The following is a 22,670-nucleotide window of genomic DNA, read 5'->3' on the forward strand; positions in this document are numbered from 1 at the left end:
TAGTTAACAAGACCTACCAGGAATCAAAATTATAAAAAGGATGAAGAAACAAAACTTTTAAAGGTATAAATCTTTAATCTAATCTTTTCTTTGATCTAATTTTTAAAAAGACAAAGCTTCTTAGATGGAATTTACTCAATCGTATTTTGTACAACAAAAAGTCTGTTAATTGATATTCTGAAATGTAAGAGAATAGATTTATACAAATATTATTTTCCAGCAAATTCAAATTTACAATGTTTTTCTTTCTTAATTTTTCAATCAATACTTTATTATTTAAAAAGTAGTTGATGGATAATTCAAAATAGCATATCATAAAAAAATTGAGATTTTATTGCATGTCTCACATAGGAAAGACCTTTCAAACCTTGCTTGATTTCTCTTTTGCTTCAGTTCTGTAACATGGACATCTTTTCTCATACTCTTTCATTCCCCTAGCCTATCACACTGAGGACTCGTCTCCCTATATTATTTAACTTGTTCCAGGTCTGTGGGGTGGGGCCTGGTAGGTGGAGATCAACAAAAAAGATTTGAGTAGCTGTAACTTTCAGTAATAAAATCAGAGGGCTCCACAAATCTCTGGGTTTTTTTCCAGATCATAATTAGTGTGTCTAGTCTGTCCACCAGCATTCTTCACTTCAAGGGCATGGCATAAAGATGGATGTTATGTCCCGAGGATAATGAGTCAAAAGTAGAAAAAAATGTGCGAAGGGTTATAATTTTATCATATGATCTCCTTAACTACTAAATCGAGACTGTTCTACTGTCTGTCCTCACTTTACCCCTGAATTTCATTTGATCATTGAGGCATATCTATTTGTTCTGATTAAATTTAGCATCGTTTTGCCTTAGTTTGACTCTAATGAGGTCTAAAAACTAAATTCTGCTAGCAAATTTGTTAAGAATACACCATCACCAATGTTTATTAAATGCTTACTAAGGTATTTTTGGCTTTGTTTTCTTAATGGGAAAAGAGGGTACAGCATTTAGAGGAAGCAAATCTATCTTTTTCTACAGAATGAGCCAGACTGTCCATGCTTATTCCTTGCTTTTCTCCTAATATTGGTGACTGACTCAAAATGGCAATTGGCTTTGAGTACTTCCTAAAATCCAGCTTCTAAATTTGAAAGTTATTCATAGTATTTTCATTGTTAGCAGGCTACCACTTACGAATATGTGACCTACATTATAAACACTTAAAGTGAACAACTTTCTATTTTTGTTTTAAAAAGGCTTTTTGTATGTGTGATTATCATAAGGTGTTCTATCTGACAGGAATTGTTTCAGATTTCATATCACGCATTTGAAAGCTTATCACATTGAAGTTTTATTTATTAACTGTCAAAGCAAATAATTTTGACCAAGGATACATCTATTTTTTTCATGGAATAAAGTAAAGTTGTTAAACTCTAGATTTAATCAAAAGAAGTTTAGTTGTTGCTTTAGTCAATATCCTCAAGGTGAATACCACAAAAATCATTGTAGAAACTCAGGTGGGACTTTATGAATAGGACCTTCCTTCAGGGGTGTCAATAAAGATGAGGCAGGTATGGAGCGCTGAAATTCAGATGCCCCGGAATCTAGTTTCCAATCTGAAACCCCCTGATATCCTGGGGGAGATGGTTGCCTTGAGGAGAGAGGTTAAAGAGCAGCAATTCCCACTGAAATTTCAAGGAACCACTCAGTAGCAGCAAGCTTGGCTGTAAGATTAGAGAAGTGTTAGTCTCTATGCGATTGAGAAAGCTCCATCACAAAGGAAAAATAAACTTCATAATATTTATTTCTTATTTTTTATTTGATTTTAATTTTTAAAAACTTCCTTTCTTTCTTTTAAAAATGTCAAGTTAGCCTGAAATATCTTTGCATTTTGTAGAATATAATACAATATTTCAACAGAAACAGTGTAAACAAGGCTAGTAGTGCTTTCATTTCTTTTATTGTGCACTCTACATAATTCTTCTATGGCACGTCAGGATCAAACTGTATTGCGCTACTTACTAATAGTTCTTTCTACTCTGCAATCCTCTCAGCCTCCAGTAATCACTATTTTGGATTCATATGAAAGGTGAATTCATGAGAGAGACAGACAGAGAGACAGAGAGAAATCATAGCTTTCATTTCCCAAATGATAATAACCATAATTAGGCCTGGCTGAAGCCAAGAACCAGGAACTGCATCCTGGTCTTACAAGGAATGTCTCAAAATATTTGACTATTTTCTATTGCTTTGCCTGGTACATTAGCAGGAAGCTGGTTTGGAAGAAGAGTAAAGGGGACATGAATTATCACTCACATGTGGGGTTTCAATATTCCCAGTGGCAGCTTAACCCATGGTGCAACAATGCCAATCCCCTTGTAAAATACTTTATTTAGCTAAAATGAATGAGGAAACCAATCAGATGTTCTAATAAATTTAAAGGAATATTTCAAGAGATGATGTATGTATAGACAAAGGCAATTTCTAAATGAATTCACATTCATATGAAATGGATATCTTCAAGGATATTCAATTGCCGTCACCAAGACACACATTCCCAGACAGCAATCATGCTGATTCCCAACAGTTTCCTTCATTTGATAGGGTTATAAAATCACTCAGACAATGTAGCATCACCCAGAAATAACTTGATGGATGAGCTAGATATGAGATCAATTAATATCATGCTATTTCACAGTCTTTCAGTATTGTTCCTGATGCTCTGGTGTCAAGGTCCTACCTACCCACCTGAGATGCTTCACATTAATGATAGCTCGCAGACAGTGTGCGTGAGCGTTGCTTTCTTTCCTGGATTCCTGGATTGAATCAGCCAACTGACTCAATGCTGCCTTGACTCATTCAGTGACCTCAATACCCTGCTAACAGACAGGCAGGGATAGGGTTCCTTTATATGTATTGTCTGGGCCTCATAATGATACAGAATTGTAATTATCCACATTCATAAATCTGGAAAATAAGATTTGATGATCTCATATAATTTGCTTAAAATCCTTTGGGTAACAAGATAGCAGAGGCAGGATTCAAATCCATCAGATTTCAAAGCTGCTTACTAAGACACAACAGCATCATAAGAATTGTTCTGGTTTGTGTGTGTCTCAGACAATATTTTTGGGACAAGGTTTGATGAATGCACGCATGCTGTTCCTGCATATTTGTGCTGTAGAAAATATCTCTGCTGTTCTCAAGGGATCAGAAACAGAGAAGGATACAGAATGGACATTGCAATATTCACATCTATCATGATGCTTTGCATTATATTCATTTACCTGAATATAGCTATGACTTATTGAATATGGATTATTTCTTACGTTTTATATACTGATCTCATTGATTTCACAGAGCACATCCAAACAGAATGTCACTAGAAGATGTATATAAGCATAAGGAATCTGAGATACAGAAAAATAGGTAATTTTTCCAAAGCCAAAAAGGAGAAGGTTTAGATGAAGTTTTACTCTCTTCCCCTTGTTGTATCTTTGGATTCTTTGCACATTCACCTTTATACCTTCTGAACAAGGAGGAAGAACCAACATTCTTGTACTAGCTGAGGAGTGCTGATTCCCTCAGATGAACATACATTTAAATGAGGAAAAATTACTGGAGCAAATCACAGCCCATTCCCTCTGCAAGCCTGATTAATCAGGACTCATGTAGCTATAGAGGATTAAGTCAGAAATGTAAGCTTAAGTAAGAGAGGAACTTCTTAGTTCACAATCTTTAGGAAGGATCTGGTGGTGATGGCTAGATTTGGGACATCAATGTCATCTGTGATTTTTCCCTTTTTTTCTTCTGTTTTTCCTCACCTCTGCTTCTCTTTTTTTTATTAATTATTTTGCATTATGTGACAGTTTCATAGGCTCTGGGAATCTCCCCACTCCTCCCCACGCCCCTCCCCCCTGGTGGATTCCTCCACCTTGATGCAGTATTACAGTCCAAATTCAATCAAGATTCTTTCCTTGCAAACGTATACCAAGCATAGAGTCCAGCTACTTATTGTGCAGATGGGTTGAACAGTTTCTTGGGGAGACCATTTCTGGTCCAAAGTTAGAGCTGGTAGAATATCATCCCAGTCAATTAAGAGTCCCAATATAACATCAACAGCAATTTGCAACATTATGCAGTTGACATGGTTTTGAGTAACCAGTATGTTAAAAAAAAATGCAAGTTCTTAACTACATCCTATGATTAGCTCATTGACATTTCAATTTTAGGTATATAGCAACCGGTCCTGTATATAAACCTCTGCTTCTCTTTAGGTGCTTGCCTCATCTGTGCTATGCAGTTATCTTCTCTTATGAAGTTTTCAAAAGAAGTGACAAATATCTGTGACTTTAACTACTTCAGTGGTTGAAACGCTGGGGAAGAAAATTACCAAGGGATAAATATTATGAAAAATACTCCTTCATCAAGGATGAGATGCTGTAAGTAGGGTTGTGGATCCTTAATTTGACTTCCTGGACCATGGGACAGCTTCTTCATTAGAGGATGCTTCATTAGGATAGCAAACAACTCAGTAGTATGGAGGAATGAATCTCCCAATGGCAAAGAAAGAAGCTAATCCAACACATCTGCTGGGCAGCTAAAAATATTAGATGACCATGGTACTGATTCTGTAAGAGTACATGTATAACACAAGGATAGGCTTTCTTCCATTTTACCATGCAGTATTTGACCCAATAATAGTATATTTGGTGCTCACTTCGGCAGCACATATACTAAAATTGGAACGATAGAAGATTAGCATGGTACCTGCGCAAGGATGACCTGCAAATTAGTGAAGCGTTCCATGTTTTTTTTTAAAAATATATTTGTTTGTGATTACTTCTAGCATTATGAATTATTATTTACATGTGCATGCTTCTTATCATTCCTGTTTACTTTTTCAAATTTTGAAATATTTTACTCTTCTAGTGCGTATTTACAATCTTGTGACATTTTTATTTTAACATATTTTTAATTTTAATTGTATTCAAAGTCTCAGTGGTTAAACAAAAAAATCTAAAAAATTAAAGACTGAAGGAATGAAAAATTAAAGACTGAAGAAATGAAAAAGAAAATCAAAGGCAAATGATGCTATTGTATGGCCTATGAGTTAGTGAAGAAATTAATAAGAAAAACAAAAACTTTTTGAACAAATAAGAATGAAAACAAAAGTATCAACCTCCCTGGGATGTACTAAAAACAGTATTGAAAGGGCTATTGAACTTGTATTTTGCATGAGTGTTGCCTGATATCAGACAGAACATATGATACTTGTCCTTTGGGAATTGATTTCTTTCACTGAGCATAATGGTCTCTAGTTGGGACCATTTTGTTGAATACATAGAATTTCATTCTTTTTAGTGGTTGAGTAGTATTTCATAGAGTAGATGTACCACAGTTTCTTTATCCATTCCTCTTTGGACAGGCATAGCTTGTTTCCATGTCTTTGCTATTGTGTATTGTGCTGCTATAAATATAGGACTACAGATCACTTTCTCAAATGCAGGTTTCATCTTGAAATTTTCCCAAAAGTGGGATAGCTGGGTCTTACAGCAGGCAAGCTTTCAGTTCTCTTAGTACTCTCCATACTGACTTTCATAGTGATTGTACTAACCTACATTCCCACCAACAGCGAAAGAGGGTATCGTTCTTCCTACATCCATGCCAGTAGGTGTTGTTAATAGAGTTCTGATTGTAGGCCAATCTCCCTGGACTGCTAGGGAGCCTGATTATTCTTTCATGTGTGTGTTAGCCATTTGAATATATTCTCTTTTTTTTAAAGATTTATTTATTTTTGTTGGAAAGGCAGATATACAGAGAGGAGAGACAGAGAAGAAGATCTTCCGTCTGATGATTCACTCCCCAAGCAGTCGCAACGGCTGGACCTGAGCCAATCTGAAACCAGGCGCCTCTTCCGGGTCTCCCATACCGGTGCAGGGTCCCAAAGCTTTGGGCAGTCCTCGACTGCTTTTCCAGGCCACAAGCAGGGATCTGGATGGGAAATGGAGCCTCTGGGATTAGAACCGGCGCCCATATGGGATCCCGGGGCGTTCAAGGTGAGGACCTTAACCATTACGCCATCACGCCGGGCCCTTGAATGTATTCTTTTGAAAAATTCCTGTTCGTTTCCTTTGCCTCTTTCTTCACATGGTTCTTTGTTTTGCTATCATTTCTTTTTCATTTCTTTAGTGATAAATTGGCCATTCAGAAGCATGTTATTTAACTTCATGCAATTGTACATTTTCTTTTTTTTTAAGATTTATTTATTTTTATTACAAAGTCAGATATACAGAGAGGAGGAGAGACAGAGAGGAAGATCTCCCGTCCGATGATTCACTCCCCAAGTGAGCCGCAAGGGGCTGATGCGCGCCAATCCGAAGCCGGGAACCAGGAACCTCCTCCAGATCTGCCACATGGGTGCAGGGTCCCAATGCATTGGGCCGTCCTTGACTGCTTTCCCAGGCCACAAGCAGGGATCTGGATGGGAAGTGGAGCTGCCGGGATTAGAACCGGCGCCCATATGTGATCCCGGGGCGTTCAAGGCGAGGACTTTAGCTGCTAGACCACGCTGCCGGGCCCAGTTGTACATTTTCTATTTTCTCTCTGTTGATGATTATGTTTTATGTATTTCATTTAAGGGAATGTATAGTAACTGTGTAGTAGAGACTATTTTATCCAGATGTGAGGATACAATGCAGTGTGCATTTCTGCTTCCAAATCAAAGATGGAATCCTATCAAAGCTGTTGAACGTATCCTGACTATGGCATGCTGGACTCTGCTGTTGTCCATGCTTACAGTATCAGGATTCACTGAAATAGCAGAATGATGGACTTATGACTGATTGTGAAGGACTATATTGTTGTAATGACAAGGGGTGGGGCAAGTCTTGAGAGAAGATGAGATTTGGGGAGGCGGGAAGGAAAATTCCGGAACTTATGGAATTGTATCATGGAGTAATTAAATAAATAAATACATATAAAAGAAAATAGGTAAAAGGAAATAGAAGCAGAAATGGGGAAAAATATTCTATGGTGTTAGCATAGGCCCTGGAGGTATTACATTTGGGCTTCAGTACTAATTCCATCAGTTATAGCTTTGTGAATAGAGCAAATTGCTCAACGCAGTCATATCACAGCATTCTCATTTGTAAAATAATATTTTAATTGGAGGAAAATAATTATGCTCATATGGTGGTTATGAAGGTAAGTTAGTTGAGCTATAAAGCTTACTTTCTCCATGAAAGTTACTACACAAATTTATCAACTATTAAAATTAATGTTGACATGATTTTTTAAAATAATTTGACTTAAATAGCAGAGTGATTGACTGCTTTTGAAGGACTATACTATTATTATAATATCAGGAAAAATAGCAGAAGGGAGGAGGAAGAGAAATGAAAGGGAAAATTCCTGAGCCTAAGGAACTATATCATGAAAAATAAAAATATATGTATTTTTTAAATCTTAAAAATAATAAATAAATTTTAAAATAAAAAGTAAATACTGTAGTCCAACAGGAAATAGGCAATAGCTATGATAAAGATCAAATGAAATGTTCAATTTCACTAAACATAAATTTAAAAATAGTAACGTAACCACCGGAAACTGATTATTATTCCCTTTCAAAAAAGATACAAAAATATTGAAAATGAAACCAGTTTAGAGCTATTTAAGAACTGCTTACGATAAAATATTTGTGTAGATCCTTATGATGATGTGAGAAAACTAGGTATAGAATGTAGAACACTAAGTATATCTAAAATTTGAGGCAGTAATAAAAATGTGTATCTACTGAAGAAATCATTTTCAGTGAATAAATGATAGCAGTGTTATTAAAAAGGTACTGGAAGCATAATTCTGTTTTTTGTTTCAATGGTGTAGAACCATTACAACATTTTGTTCTCTTATAAATAAATAGAATTGAGCCATTTGAGATTTTTTATATTAATTTCAAAGTTGTTTAAAACAAAAGTTGCTCTCTAGTAGTTCTGGGAGTCCACAAATTACACCTGGATTACTTACTTAATGTTTACTTCTTGTCAGTTCCTGGGATCATGATAATGATGTTTCAATAGGAATATTGTTGTACTTACCAAATGAATTTTCCTTGGTAACCTACTAAAAATTATTACAGCATGAGAGGTCTTCAATGGACTCATCTAAAATGTCTATTATGAAAAAGCTATGCATGAATTTCAAATTTTTGCTGCTGCAATCCCATATTTTAGAAACCTTTTGAAGTACACTCATCAACGTGATTTCCAGTAAGATGAAATGAAACATCCTCCGGGCTCTAACCTGGAATTCCAGCAGCAGTTTTTTCTTATCCTCCTAGCCATTTTCTCGGAATGTAAGAAAGCTTTCCTTAGCTCCTCAGCACCACAGTTTGGCATATTAGCAAGAAGAGGCAAAAGATAAAGGGCAGACGCATCATTAGGAGGCAGAAGTGGAATACTGCAAAGCAGGATTTAGGAATCCTTAAAAAAACAAGATCAGGTCTTGAAAGCTTAACCAATGGAGCCCATTGGTTGGCAGGCAAGTAGCTGCCAAACTGGATGAGGGGTTGACAACAGAATTTTGCCTGTGCTCTGATGATAAGGATACTCCAGAAAAAAATTCACAGCTCAGTTTGAATTTTCCCCTCAAGGACACAGCCTGTCCTTGAGAGGATAAGTGCAAGAGTCAGAGGAAGGTGGCTCTCTGGTCAGTCAGTAGTCAGTGGTAAGGAAACGAAAACCAGAATGGGAAGAGCAGCTGCCAGAGGTGGGGATATTGATGCCAATTAATACGAGGGACAGAAGAGACCAAGAGGCTAATTACTTCTGGGCAATATATTTAGACTTTAAAAATCTGGATTGAGTAAAGAGATCCTACTCCTAGACAATGGCAACCTTGCTGGCTGGATCTTCGGGAATGACGCTCATCTTCTGTCTTGGGCAACTGTATCCCAACTAAAATCCTCTGCATTCAATTTTATTATATTTCCTCGTAGCTGTGTTATTTTCTACTCTTCTGTTTTATTTTCATTTATCAGACAAATAGACTTCTAATCTTGAATTTCCTCTCCTATCTTTCTTCTGTGATCAGCATACTGTCCATTTGAAGTTTCCTTTGAGTCTTTTCTGCTTATACTGGTAGAAAAATTTAAGAAGGTGAAAAAATCTCCTAAGCTTTCCTTTCTTTTTATTTTTTTTCTTTTACTTCCTATAACCAAAACGCAAATGCACATGGCAGCGGTCTTTGCATACAAACAACCAGAGGCAAGAGAGTGGATAATTTTAGAAAAAAAAAAAAAAAAAAAGTCCAGGCAGCATTAATCTGTGAGTTTCCTTCTGGGAGCCTTGACAGATCTGCTGGCCCAGGAGAGAGGGAGAGAGGCTGAGCAGAAGTAGTAATCTACTTGGAAATGCAAAGCAAAGGTGAGAATGTAACAGCCGCACAACCAGTGCCCTGCAAATGCTTGAGATAATACAAACAGAATCTTTGTGTAAATGATTTTGCTCACTAATAGTCGGCTCACATTCTTTGCTTGTCTCTAAGCAGAGGACATAATGAAAAGCACATTACCAGAGAAGATTTATCTAAAATTGAAGTCACCCTCTGGAGAACTCTTGAAGGCATAGGACTGACATCATATCCTGTGAATATGCTAGGTTTCAGTGGAGCATAAATTTGTTTTCTCTCACGAAAAGGAGGCAGTCATTATTGCAGCACTACAGTTGCTTTGGAGTACCTGCCGACCTACTGATAGGAATCCAAGTGAATCACTCCCATGCAAAAAAAGAGATGCCTTATTTTTTCTAAGTTTACATGGAAGATTCCATAAAATTTAAATCACAGAGTACGTTGAAAACAACATAAAGGGATTTTACTCACTTAAAAGAAATATTACTGTTGTTCTTTGCTACAATGATTCTTTGATCTTATGTATTGTTCTGTTGGTCTCCGGTTGATTTATTTCCTCCATTATTTCGATTATTTCTTTTATTCTGCTAGTCTTCGTATCTTTTGCTGTTGTTTTCTACCCCTTTCAGGTATATGGTTAGCATATTTACCTGGTACCTTTCCAGTTTCTTGACATAGGCAATAATTGAAATAAACCTTCCTCTTAGCCATGCCTTGATTGTTTCCCACAATATTTTATGTATTATGTTGATGCTTTCATTAGTTTCAAGCTGTTTTTTTATTTGCTTTTTGATTTTTTTTCTATAACTCATTGTTCACTCAGTAACATGTAGTTCAGACTCCAAATACTCACATATCTTCTCGGGTATTTTGACTTATTGCTTTTTAGTTTTACTCCAAGATTGTATGAGAAGATTCATGATATGATTTCGTTTTTTAAAAAAAAAATTGCTGAGGCTTCTTTTGTGGCCTATATGTGATCAGTGCTGGAGAAGATTCCATGTACAGATGAATAAAAATGTGTTATGTGTCTGTAGGTTGAAAGGTTCTGTAGCTATCCAGTAAAACACCATTTGTTCTACAGTCTTGATGAGCTTTGTTGTTTCCTTACTGATTTTCTGTCTTGTCTACCTGTCTACTGCGGTTAATGGGACATTAATGTTTTCCCACTATTATTGTATTAGAGTCTATTTCTCTGTTTAAATCTATTGATATTTGTTTCATGTAGTCAGGAATCCTGACCTTTGGTGCATGTACATTTATGATGTAAATTATTATTTTTTTTTGCTGAATGGATTCCTTGATCATTTTGTGGTGCCCTCCTTCATCTCTTGTAATGCTTTTCACATTGAAGTCTGTATTGTCTGATATTAGGATGGTTACACCAGCTGTTTTTCCTTTCCATTACCTGGAATATCCTTTTCCACCCTTTCACTTTCAAATTTCACATATCTTTGTTGGTAAGATGTGTCTCTTGTAGGCAACAAAAGATGGGTCTTGTTTTTTGATCCAGTACACTAATCTATGACATTTGATTAATGAGCTTAATCCATTTATATTCAGGGTTAATACTGACACATAGTGAGTTGGTCCTGTCATTTTAGCCCATTGGTTTCTAATTGTCTGATCTTCTGTTTATCAGGTACTTTCCAAGTTTGCCTTTGGATTTCTTAGGTGCTATTCTTTGTCTCTATGTTCAGCACATTTTTAAGCAACATATGTAGAGAAGGTCTGAGAAAGGCAAAGTCTTTCAATTTTTTGTTTGCTTTGGAAGTACTTTATTACATTTTCAAATACAAATGAAAGCTTGGCTGTATATGTTATTCTGGGTTGACTTTTTCTTTTCTTTTAATATCTGGAATATGTCATTATGTTCTTCCCTGGACCGTAGCATTTCCTCTGAGAGGTCAATTTTAATTCTGACTGGGCTTCCTCTATAAATTAATTGATGTTTCTCACATACGTATTTTAATATATTTCTTTATGTTCAACAAAAAAGATCTTTATTATGATGTGTGGTAGCAAGGATCATTTCTGGTCAAGTCTCTTCAAGTTTCTGTGCCCTTCCTGAGTTTGGTTTCCCATTTCTTTCTCCAAGTTAGGAATGTTCTCAATTGTAATTTTATTGAATACATCTTTGAATTCAGTCTCTCTTTCAGCACCTTCAGGAACTCCCAAAACTCTTAGGTTTAGCTTTTTTATGGTGTCGCTATATTCTTTAATGGTTTTCTTAGCTTTACCGAATTTTTCCAGATTTCTGACTTACAGTATTTCAGTAGAAGTTGTCTTCCAGTTCTGAGATTCTATCCTTATCTCTCATTTTAATATTGAGGCTTTGTACTGAATTTTGTTTGTTGTATTTTATCTTCATTTATAATATTTCAGTTTGAATCTGTTTCAATGTTGCTATTTCTTGTGTAATGTATTCCTTAAATTCCTTCAACTTCCATATGTGCTTCTTGTTGTTTTCAAGGAGCTTTATAATGATTTTTTTTATTTTTATTTTTTATTTTATTTTTTTAATTTTTTTAATTTTATTTTTATTTTATTATGTCTTCATCATATAATTCTGAGATTAAAATAGCATTTTGATCCTTTGTGGTAACCTCATCCATGGTGCTTATGCCTCATTTTTGGAGCATTGATGACCTCATTTTCATCCAAGATAAACTTATTTTCAATACATTGATAACTCCATTTATTGTGTCTGTACCTCTTCATTGCCCTTGGCCATTGCAGCTCTAATTAGCAGATTCATCTCTTTGGTGCCAATATTTAAGCTGTGTCATCTAGAGATTTATGTTACTAGCTCTGTTCAGTGTCTGGTTTTCCATTTACTGCCCAACATGCTTCACTGCTGTCCTCCTGTACTGTTTCTGCTATGGCTTTTCAGCTAGGGTCCCTAGGCAAACACTCCCTGCCCCTGTGATCCCATGATGTAGCTGCTTCATTGTCTGCTAATCCTTTATTCTGCTCATGGTACTAGCAGTACCCAGGATTTGGGAGACACCAGTAACTACCCTAGATGACAGAGCTATCAGTTGTGCCCATCGAATGGATTATTTTTCCTCCTCTTGTCGGAATCTGCTGGCGGTTAGGTCTGAGAGTAATCCAAATCTGTCTTGGATGGAATCCATGCGATGCCAGGTTGCATTATTTTCCTGGTGGGACCAGTAAAATGCTTAGCTATGTACAACTCAATATTGTCCATCCTCCAGGGCTTTGCCACAAAAGTCAACATGATGCCTCATGTGGAAGTGGTGGGGTTCTGGGCTGTGAAATCCACCCTGTTTCCACACCTGTCATATAATATTCCACCACTCTGCTTCTGCTCATGTTCAGATTAAAAAAATAGCAGGACCTGCACTTCTATGGCTGATTTCATCTCCTGTGTCCCCATGATTTCCACTTCCCAACTAACTTCCAGTGGAGCTCTGATCACTGCCGGGGTATCAGTTTGTTGCAGCTCTGCCCCACTGTCTCTATAGCTTCCCTTGCCTGCCTTCTCCTATTTCCCAGTATCATGTCTTTTCTGCTTCTCCTTGACTAATCCTTCTCCATCTATTTTAATATGTCCTTACCCTCTTCTGCCATGTTGCTCTCTCACATACTATTTTTTTTAATATTGGAACAAACAGCTCTCAAAAATGCTGTTTCAATGAACTAAGCAATTTTAAATTCTTTTAAAACTATAACATAAAGTGAAAACCTAACACTAATTTTAATATTCTATTGTATTTGTTATCAAAGCGCAATATTGTATTTACAAACTGACCAATTATTAAAAGACCATGATAAAACTGGGGATAGCCACAGAGATATGTGGGGGAGAAGACATCTCAGCATTTCCCCTGACACAGGAACAGACAGTGATCTATGGCTAAATCTCTTTAAAATCATAATGCAGCTCTCCTTCATAGTCTTCAGGAATGTTTTCTGGTGAGATCATGGTGGCTGCTTAGTTGTAAATCATCTTTTTCTTTAGAGAACTACATTGGCAGGCATTGTGCAAGTGACTAAGACTTTTCTACTTGGGACATCTGTATCTCATATTGCAGCATTTTTTTTAAGACTTTCACAACATTTTTGATTCTACATCTAACCAACACACTTGGTCAGCTTGAAACAAAACAAGCTCAAATGACCTAAAAAAATCCTCTCCTATTACAAAATCCATAAGACAAAATCAGAAGTTACTTAGCCTCTGTTCTTTTTAGATATTAATCTCTCATTTATACACTGGTGACTCATCGAAAACCAAGGGCAAGGCACCACTGCAAGACATACAGTGGCCAGGAGCACTGCACACTAAGATCCGGTTAGGAACTCTGCCTATAACTATTCTACTGTGAGTCTGTCTTCAAGGCACTTGAGCGCTAAACTGTTTATTTGCTGTGTCACCTCCAGGGCCTCAGACACAGGGACCTATATGTAATACAGGTGGCCTGCTCTGCAGAGCTCCCCTGCAGAACTTATGTTTCTGATTCAGCTTCCTGCTACTGCATTCTGGGAGCCAGTAGGTGGTGGCACATAGACTTGAGAACCTGTCATGTGAGACACAGATGGGCTCCTGACCTAGGTTTTGCTGTTACAAACATTTGGGGGTAGTACAGTAGAATGGAAGAGATATTCTTTTTCCTGCCTTTCAAGTAAGCTTAAAATAAATAAATTAAATTAAAAATAAAGCTATACAAAACACACACAATTCATAGACTGCAAATGTAGGGAAGAGTGGAGAGAAAGCCTGCTAAGTGTGCAGTCTTGTGTAACTCCAAATACATGAGACTGACAGAATCTAGATGAGCAATGTTATATTCTGAATACCTTTGTTTCTTCAAAATTCATACAATGCCTTTATCCTGGACTCTTCAGCTTCCAGAACTGTCAGAAATGTTCTAGAAGTCTAAATGGATTCATACTAAATTTTCTCATTCTATCCTTCGTGAATTAATATTTTCATCTCTATATTATTCTTTAGGCTGTCTTCTGAGATGTTTCACTCAGTTCACTAAATATATTTTCAAGTTTGTCCCATGTGTATTTGATCTATCTTCTGAGATCTTTACAATTTGAATGATGATAATTTTGAGTTTTAACTCAACATGGCAGAAGAGGGAAAGGGAAAGACAAAACTAGTGTGATCTTTCATTGACTGATTGGCTTCCCACGCAGCTGAAACAAGACACCTGGAACTCCATCTGAATCTCCCAGGTGGGTGGTAAAAGCCCAATAACCTGGGTCATACTCTGCTATTCTCTATCTCTGCTATTCACTCACAGGAAAACAGTTAATAATTTAAGTGGCAGAAACTTGAACTTGTGCGCTGATGTGGGATGCCATGGTTTAACCCACAAAGCCTGCTCCAATTTTAGCTTTATATTTAAAATGAAATTTTTCATTTTATCCAAGTTGTTGAATTTGTTGAAAGCTACTTTTAAAATCCTAGAATTAATTATTGAATGTTTATAAGATGTGCCTTCTCACATATCATTCCTGAAGTTGGTGACTAAATGTGTCTCATTTTCTTAATCAATGTAGGCAAGGGATTTCCAAGATTTTACTCATCTTTTCAGAGAACGACTTCTTATATCATGCATTTTGTTTGTTATGTATTGCTTGTTCGTTCATTGACTTATCCTTCTATATTTTTATTTTATTTCTTTGAATTTGGGTTTATTTTGTTCTTTTTTCTACTTTTGTAAGGTAGAATTTCAGATCTAGTTTAAGTTTTTAAAGTTATAGCTTTCCCTTTCTAAGTATTGCTTTAGTTGAATCTCCAAATTTTAATACAATATTCTTTATTTGTTAACACATATTTCTAAATGTTGTCTAAATTTTTTGTCATTTTTGTCTTTGATTCACAAATCATTTAGTAGTGTATTGTGTTATTTTATTTCCAGGTATATGAACATTTTCCTAGTTTGTATATTTTATTAATTCATTAGCTTGATTTTCCCTACTATATCTAATTTGATATCTTTACTTTAAATAATAGTGTTTCTTCTGACTATAACATAAATTTAAAAAATTGTATTGATACTTATTTTTGTACCAAATATGATCAAGCTTTGTGATTATACCATTTATAACATATTCATATGTTATATAAATATATTTATCTTCAGTTGTTAGGTAAAAATTTATGAATGTCAATTAGGTTAAAGTCATAGAGTTTGTTGTTTAAATATGTTTCTGTTAATTTTTTCCCCCTGGTTCTACAGATTCAGATGGAGATGTAGACCTTTTCTGCTATGATTTTAGAACTGACCACTTTTTCCCTTTAAATTTAAATTTTGTATTCATGTTTTTAAAGACTATTTCACTAGGCTAATATACAGTTAAAAGTTGTGTCTTAAAGATTGTCAATAATATTAATATGATGTTTACTCTTGTATTATTGATTATCTTTCTTTCAAATCTGATTTATATGATGCATTTAGATATTATGGAGCCATTCCATTTTTTGTCTACTGACTGCATACTCCTTTCATTCATTTGCTTTCAACTATCTATGTCTGTACAATTAAAGCACTTGTCTTTGAGTGCTTGGTTTTGATATAAAACTCTTATTTCAAAATCTACCCTTGACTCAGTGTTTAGAATTCTCACCATTAATGTAGCTATTGATATGAGTGTATTCCCATCTACATATTCATTATTTACCTCCCATTTTTTCTTTGATTTTTGTTTCTTTGTTCATAGTACCTCTCTTTTGAAAGACTGCTTGAAAATGTTAACATCCCATTTCAATCTGTAATATCTCATTTCAATTTCAACAGTACGTCATCAACTTATTGGCTTTTGTTTCTTTTTTCATGTGTTTTTAGGGACCTCTCTAGATATAATACAGACATACCTATCAATCCCTGAAAAGAGTAGAATTTCTATATTACATTATTAAAAACTGGTATTTTTTAGGTTTACCATGTGAGTGGCAGAAATCCAGTAACTTGTTACCTCCCAATGTGCACATTAATAGAAAGGTTGAACTGTGAGTGTGGCTGAAAGTTGAAACCAAGCACTCCATCAACTTAACTGCTGTGTTAAAGATTACTTCTCTCCCACTTTTATGTTACAACTTTTATCTTCATTGTGTCTGCATATATTGAAAACTTTATGGGAGAAATTTAATACTTTGATTTAGAAAGTAATATTTCATAGATCTTTATTTTTTATGTTTAGCTATATAATTGGCATATGTGATGACCTTTCTTCCTGAATCTCCAAGTTTTTCTCTGGCTTATCTCCTTCAGTGTGACATTTAGCATCTTTTTGCAAATCAGATGAACTGGCCTATAATTTTGATATTCAAGACTTTTGCTTTTATCTTCATTTCTGAATATTTAATGCATGCCAAATTCTGGGTTACAGCATTTTCCTTTAAGCATTTCAAAGACACTGATTTTCAGTGTCCATGGTTTTGATGATAAATCCTTTATATAGCTAATGTTCGTCCATGTGAAATATGACTTTTTTCTCCACCAGCTTTCAAGACTTTCTTAGCTTTGAATTCTTGGGTTTAGTTATATATATATAGGAAAGAGTCATTTCAATTTATCCAGCTTGAGCTTAAATTTTTGAATTTGTGTATTTTAATAAATGTGAACAATTTTCAGATAATTTTCTTCAAATATATATTTTTCCTGCTCCAGTCTGTTTCTCCTCATTTGCTGAGACTCCAATTGCCTGAACATTTAACTAAGCTTTTGAAACATTGCTGTTTTCATTTTAATATTCTTTTCTGCCATGTTGTTCCAATTGAATAATTTCTATTTTTTTCCATTTCAACTTAGCTGACAATGTCACCTTTACTTGCCACTGAATTTAACAAATAAATATTGAAATGATAAAAATTTATTTGAATAGTTCCATCTTACATTTCTATTACTTAGCTAAGATTTCTATATAATTCACACATTTCAAGAATATTTCTTTTATATAATAAACCAGTTGTATTATATACTTCTTTTATACGTAAATATAAAATAGCATATATATTTTTTTCTTTTTTTAAATTTTTTTTAAAGATTTATTATATTTATTGGAAAGGCGGATATATAGAGGAGGAGAGACGGAGAGGAAGATCTTCCATTCACTCCCCAAGTGAGCGCAATGGCTGGTGCTATGCTGATCCGAAGCCAGGAACCTGGAACCTCCTCCAGGTCTCCCGCAAGAGTGCAGGAACCCAAGGCTTTGGGCCATCCTCAACTGCTTTCCCAGGCCACAAGCAGGGAGCTGGATGGGAAGTGGAGCCGCCGGGATTAGAACCGGTGCCCATATGGGATCCCGGGGCATTCAAGGCGAGGACTTTAGCTACTAGGCCACGCCGCCGGGTCCCCGGTAATAAAATATATTTCTTTTACATAATAAACCAATTCTTTTATATATTTCTTTTATATGTAAATATAAAATAATAGATATTCCTTTTATATAATAAACAAGTTATATTAGGTGTTATCCAATTTTTCTGTTAATTTCAAAATGTGGATGATCCAAGACTTGCCACATGGTGATTTGAATTTAGAATTAATTATTTTATGTTTTGAGGTTAAATTATTTGGAATCTGTTGTTATAATTGCTTGATGAAAACGAATATTTTGACTAAGTAAACCATAAAGTTAGGTTCAGGCTAAGTGTTCTCTAGCTTCTATGAGAAATGAAGTCTCAGTTTAGCTTTTAAACTTTAAATTTTTTTTATTAGAACGACTTATAGAGCGAAGTAGATACAGTGAGACAGACCTTCCCTGTGCTGGTTTACTCCCCAAGAGCCACAGCTGTTGGAGCTGAGCCAGTCCAAAGCAAGGAGTCAAGAACTTCTTTTGGATCTCCCATGTGAGTGCAGGACCCCAAGGACTTGAGCCATCCTCTGCTGCTCTCCTAGGCCACAAGCAGGGAGCTGTATAGGAAGTGGAGCAGCCGGAACTTGAGCTGGCACCCATATGGGATCCCAGAACGTGCAAGGTAAGGATTTAGCCACTGAGCCATCACCCCATGTCCTAGCTTTTAAAACATTAATGGTTGGTTTGGTTCTGTATGATCCACGTGTGGTTCAGAGATTAGATTGAGATTTGCACAATATTAGTTCCAATCTCAGTTGAATTCTCCCAAGTTTTTTTTGTTTTTTTTTTTTTTTTATTGCTAAGTCAGATATACAGAGAGGAGGAGAGACAGATAGGAAGATCTGCCTTCCTCTGATTTACTCCCCAAGTGGCTACAACAGCCGGAGCTGAGCCTATCCCAAGCCAGGAACCCGGAGCCTCTTCCAGGTCTCCCACACAGGTGCAGGATCCCAAGGCCTTAGTCCATCCTCAATTGCTTTCTCAGGCCACAAGAAGGGAGCTGGATGCGAAGTGGAGCAGCTGGGATTAGAATCATAGTCCATATGGGATCCCGTTGTGTGCAAGGTGAGAACTTTAGCTGCTAGGCTGCCATGCTGGGAGGAGATTGGAAGACCAACACACACATACCCACTGAGCATAGGGAAAAAAAAAAACCAGATCATAGCAGATAGAGTTAAACTGAAATTTCTAGTTATTTAAAAATAAATTTTCACCTCTTAAGGTTACCTGAGCTTGTCTCTGCCCTTTACAACATTAAAAGCAAAATAAACTCAAAGATGATGTCTTCAGTTTTTACATGATATTAAACAATCTTAATTTCCCAAAGTAGTTTAACACACTGAGCAATATCATATTTTTAAAAATTCCATGGGATTGGCTATTTTACCATAAACTCAAATTTTAGGTATATGTTTTTTTCAAAATGTGGAGTATGTTCTACAGATGATGTTGGAATGCATTTAAGTGATTCCACAACATTGCATTAAATATCACTGAATTATCTCATGACGGGGGATACTGTGGCTTTACTTGTTGGTTGGGCAGAACAGTAGTGATTCTACCACTTTGCCAAAGCTGACATTCCTATCCAGTAATGGTTGGGATGTTAAATCACCCTGACCTTGCCTTGGTGTGTAAAAGGTCAACAACCACCACGATGAGTACCCCGTGCTAGTCGTCACACACATGTACAAGCCAAGGAGCTGCTGCCTTCTCCCATCCCCCATGCCTCAGGTGTATAAACACTCAGTTCTGTTTACCCTGGTGGCCATTGCCCTCACACAGTCACCCCACAGTGTGGAAGTGGCCTGAGACCATCTCTCACCAAGGAGCAATCTGTCAGACTCTTCTCCTTGATGAATAAAACTCTTTGCCTGAGTTAAAAGTCTCTATTACTCTCAATTGACTCTGAACCTAAGAGCAATGATTTTTTTATAAATTTATGTTGCTGCTGGGAGAGCTTTGAAACTTATAGAATACATTTCAATTTTTATAAAAACAAATCAGACCTTAGTCTCAAGATATTTGTCAAACAATAATATCAGAAAAAATTATTACATATGTTTGTAGTTATCATAATAAATTTTATAATCACTTTCTTCCTTCTGGCAACTTTTTGATACTGCTTTTTTTCTGACAGTATTGTAAGGCTTCTCCTTATTTAAACTAAAAAAGCAAGCCAATTAAAGAAAAATATTGTTGAATATCTAGCATATGTAAATGTCAAAAATCATTTATTTTTATTATTTTATTTTAAAAGACTTTTTTACTGAAAATGTCTTAAATAAAGAAATTCAGCAAAAGACAGAACAAGGGGTTGAGGAAAAGCACACGGTTCTAATGTTGAGGTAAGTCTGAAGAGACTGAGATTCAGATAGGTTAAAGGCCTTTGCAAGGAGGGTTAAAGGTGCCAGTGATGGACCCTACACCACAGTATCTGGACTATTAGCCCTACACTGTCCAGCCTTTGCAATGGAATTTTAATGATACCCTTATAAAGACATAGTGTTCTTTCTTCACATTCTCAAAAGTCCTGTTATGAGAGAACCGATGGACCAAAACATGCAACTGATTTTTCTACTGGTTTAATATAAATGAAAATATGTTGTATTTACTTAAGTTTTTAAAAGGGCTCAGATACTGCTTTATGTATCGCATATGCCTTAGACTTAGTACTTTATTTACTTAACTATTCTTAAATATTCATAATTATACTTAATAATTAGTAAAGTCTTAATACTTGATTCCATAAGAGAAATATCTCAATAAGTTGCCCAAGAACAAATTCCTCCAATCCAAGGAAGTTTACCTTGGAATTTCCACATTCCATATTCTATACTTGCCACAATTTCTTTTGTTTTGCTTGATTTCAGCAAAATTAAAATTTTAAAAGCATTAAGAAAAACTACCTCTTCCAATAAATGTAAGTTATTTTACTTTATCGTCTTTTGGTCCTCTAATTTAATAATTTTTTTCCAAATGCTCGAGTTCCTTGGCAATAAGGGAAATCCAAATTAAGACATCAATGAGTTATCACCTAAAGCCAGTAAGAATGGCTACCATACAAAAAACCACCACCAACACTTGCTGGCGAGGATGTGGGGGAAAGGGAACCCTACTCCACTGCTGGTGGGACTGCGGGTTGGTACAGCCTCTGTGGAGATCAGTATGGAGAACACTCAGACAACTGAAAATCTGCATACCATATGATCCAGCAATAGCACTCCTAGGAATATATCCAAAACACCTGTTACATGAGAAACCAACATGCACCCCTATATTCATAGCAGCACAATCAATAATTGCAAAACTTGGAAGCAACCGAAATGCCCATCAACGGAAGACTGGATAAGAAAGCTATGGTTCATTCACTCCATGGACTATTACTCAGCTATTAAAAAAAAAAAAAAAAAAAGAATTGTAGTTCTTTGTGGCCAAACGGGCCCAACTGGAAACCATAATGCTAAGGGAAATGAGCCAATCCCCAAAGGGTAGATACCATGTTTCCCTTAATTTGAGATGAAAGGTTGTATATCTGAAAAATAGTACCTGTAAATTGTATTATTCCAACCCCAAACAGCCTATATCTAATTGAATAAGATATTGTGATGTAACCAATGAACCAACAATCAATGTGAGTCAGACTGCTTATGATCTACATGAAAGAATTGTAAAACCTAATGTACTTATAAGACCCTATGCTACTCAGTAATGGGGCAGGAGAGCAGAAAAATCTTCCGTCTACTTAGAATGTGTGAGGAAGATGTAAAGTACAACCTATCAGAAACATAACAGGTAACTCATAGACAACAGACTCGAATCAGCATTAGACAATAATAAAATTACAAAGACATACAAGGGGAATCAAGAGTGATCCTGACAACCTCTTAACAACAAGTCATGTGCACAGAGCGGACGGGGGGGACGCCAGAGTGGAGCAGGTGGACAGGAGGAGGCTTGTATCCCAATCCTGGAGACTCCTAGATCCTCACCAAGGACTATTAGTATGGGCACTAAGGACTACACCCCAACTGCTAAGGAGACCACAGGGAATTAGAGTAACTTTGGAGGCCAAGAACTCTGAGGTCATCCACTCCCATTTGGATCTACCACATGGGATAGAAGAAGCCCAAATCCTTCCTCTCAGGATCCAAGGTCATCGGAACAGCAGCCAGGAGTCCTGAGCAGACCACAGAAACAAAAGAACAGTACACTTCCTTCGGGAATCGGGAGAGGCACTTTCTCTGGTCCTTACTTAGTTCCAACTTTGGATCCTCACCCTCTCCTGCAATGACCATCAGGGTTGCTCCACTCCCCCCCCCCCCGGAAAAAAATTAAATTAGAATAGATAGACAGAGAACAAGAAAGAAAGCTTAGAATCAGACAGAACATGGTCAGTGGGGACTCACACATACCTTACTAGGTAGGACACAAAGATAACTTACTCTTCACTAGGTTATTGAAGATTTCTCTACACACCCCTCCCAGAACTGTTCTGCCCCTCAATTGTAGACAAAAGCCTTGTTAGATTTATAAGCCAGTTTAGACTATCCTAAAATCTGCCAACCTCAGCAAAAACTATGCTTCAACACTATAAACTGCTAAATACTAAAATGAAAATAGACACAAGGCAGCTAAATAGTACCTTATAGCCATTTTAAGGTATATAGAAGCCGGTTGTATATAAACTAAAATTGAAATGTCAATGAAGTAGTCACAGGATGTGGTTAAGAACTTGCATTGTTTTAACATATTGGTTACTCAATACGATCTCAATTACTTCCATAATGTTTTAAATTGTTCTTGATGTTATGTTGGGGCTTTTAATTGGTCGGGGTGATATTCTGCCAGCTCTACCTTCAAACCAGAGATGGTCTCCCCAAGAAACCGTTGAATTCATCTGGACAATAAGATGCTGGACTCTATACTTGGTATGTGTCTGCAAT

The 22,670-nt window shown here is 36.2% G+C and overlaps 1 non-coding gene across 1 annotated transcript; it reads left to right on the top strand.

Moving 5' to 3' along the window:
- The first annotated feature begins 4,688 nt into the window (after window positions 1–4,688).
- LOC118758374 (U6 spliceosomal RNA) lies at window positions 4,689–4,791 on the top strand. The gene has a single exon (XR_004995671.2). It is a non-coding gene; the product is annotated as a U6 spliceosomal RNA (small nuclear RNA).
- The last annotated feature ends 17,879 nt before the right edge of the window (window positions 4,792–22,670 follow it).

The sequence above is a fragment of the Ochotona princeps genome, chromosome 1, assembly GCF_030435755.1.
Source record: "Ochotona princeps isolate mOchPri1 chromosome 1, mOchPri1.hap1, whole genome shotgun sequence".
Classification (NCBI taxonomy): domain Eukaryota; kingdom Metazoa; phylum Chordata; class Mammalia; order Lagomorpha; family Ochotonidae; genus Ochotona; species Ochotona princeps.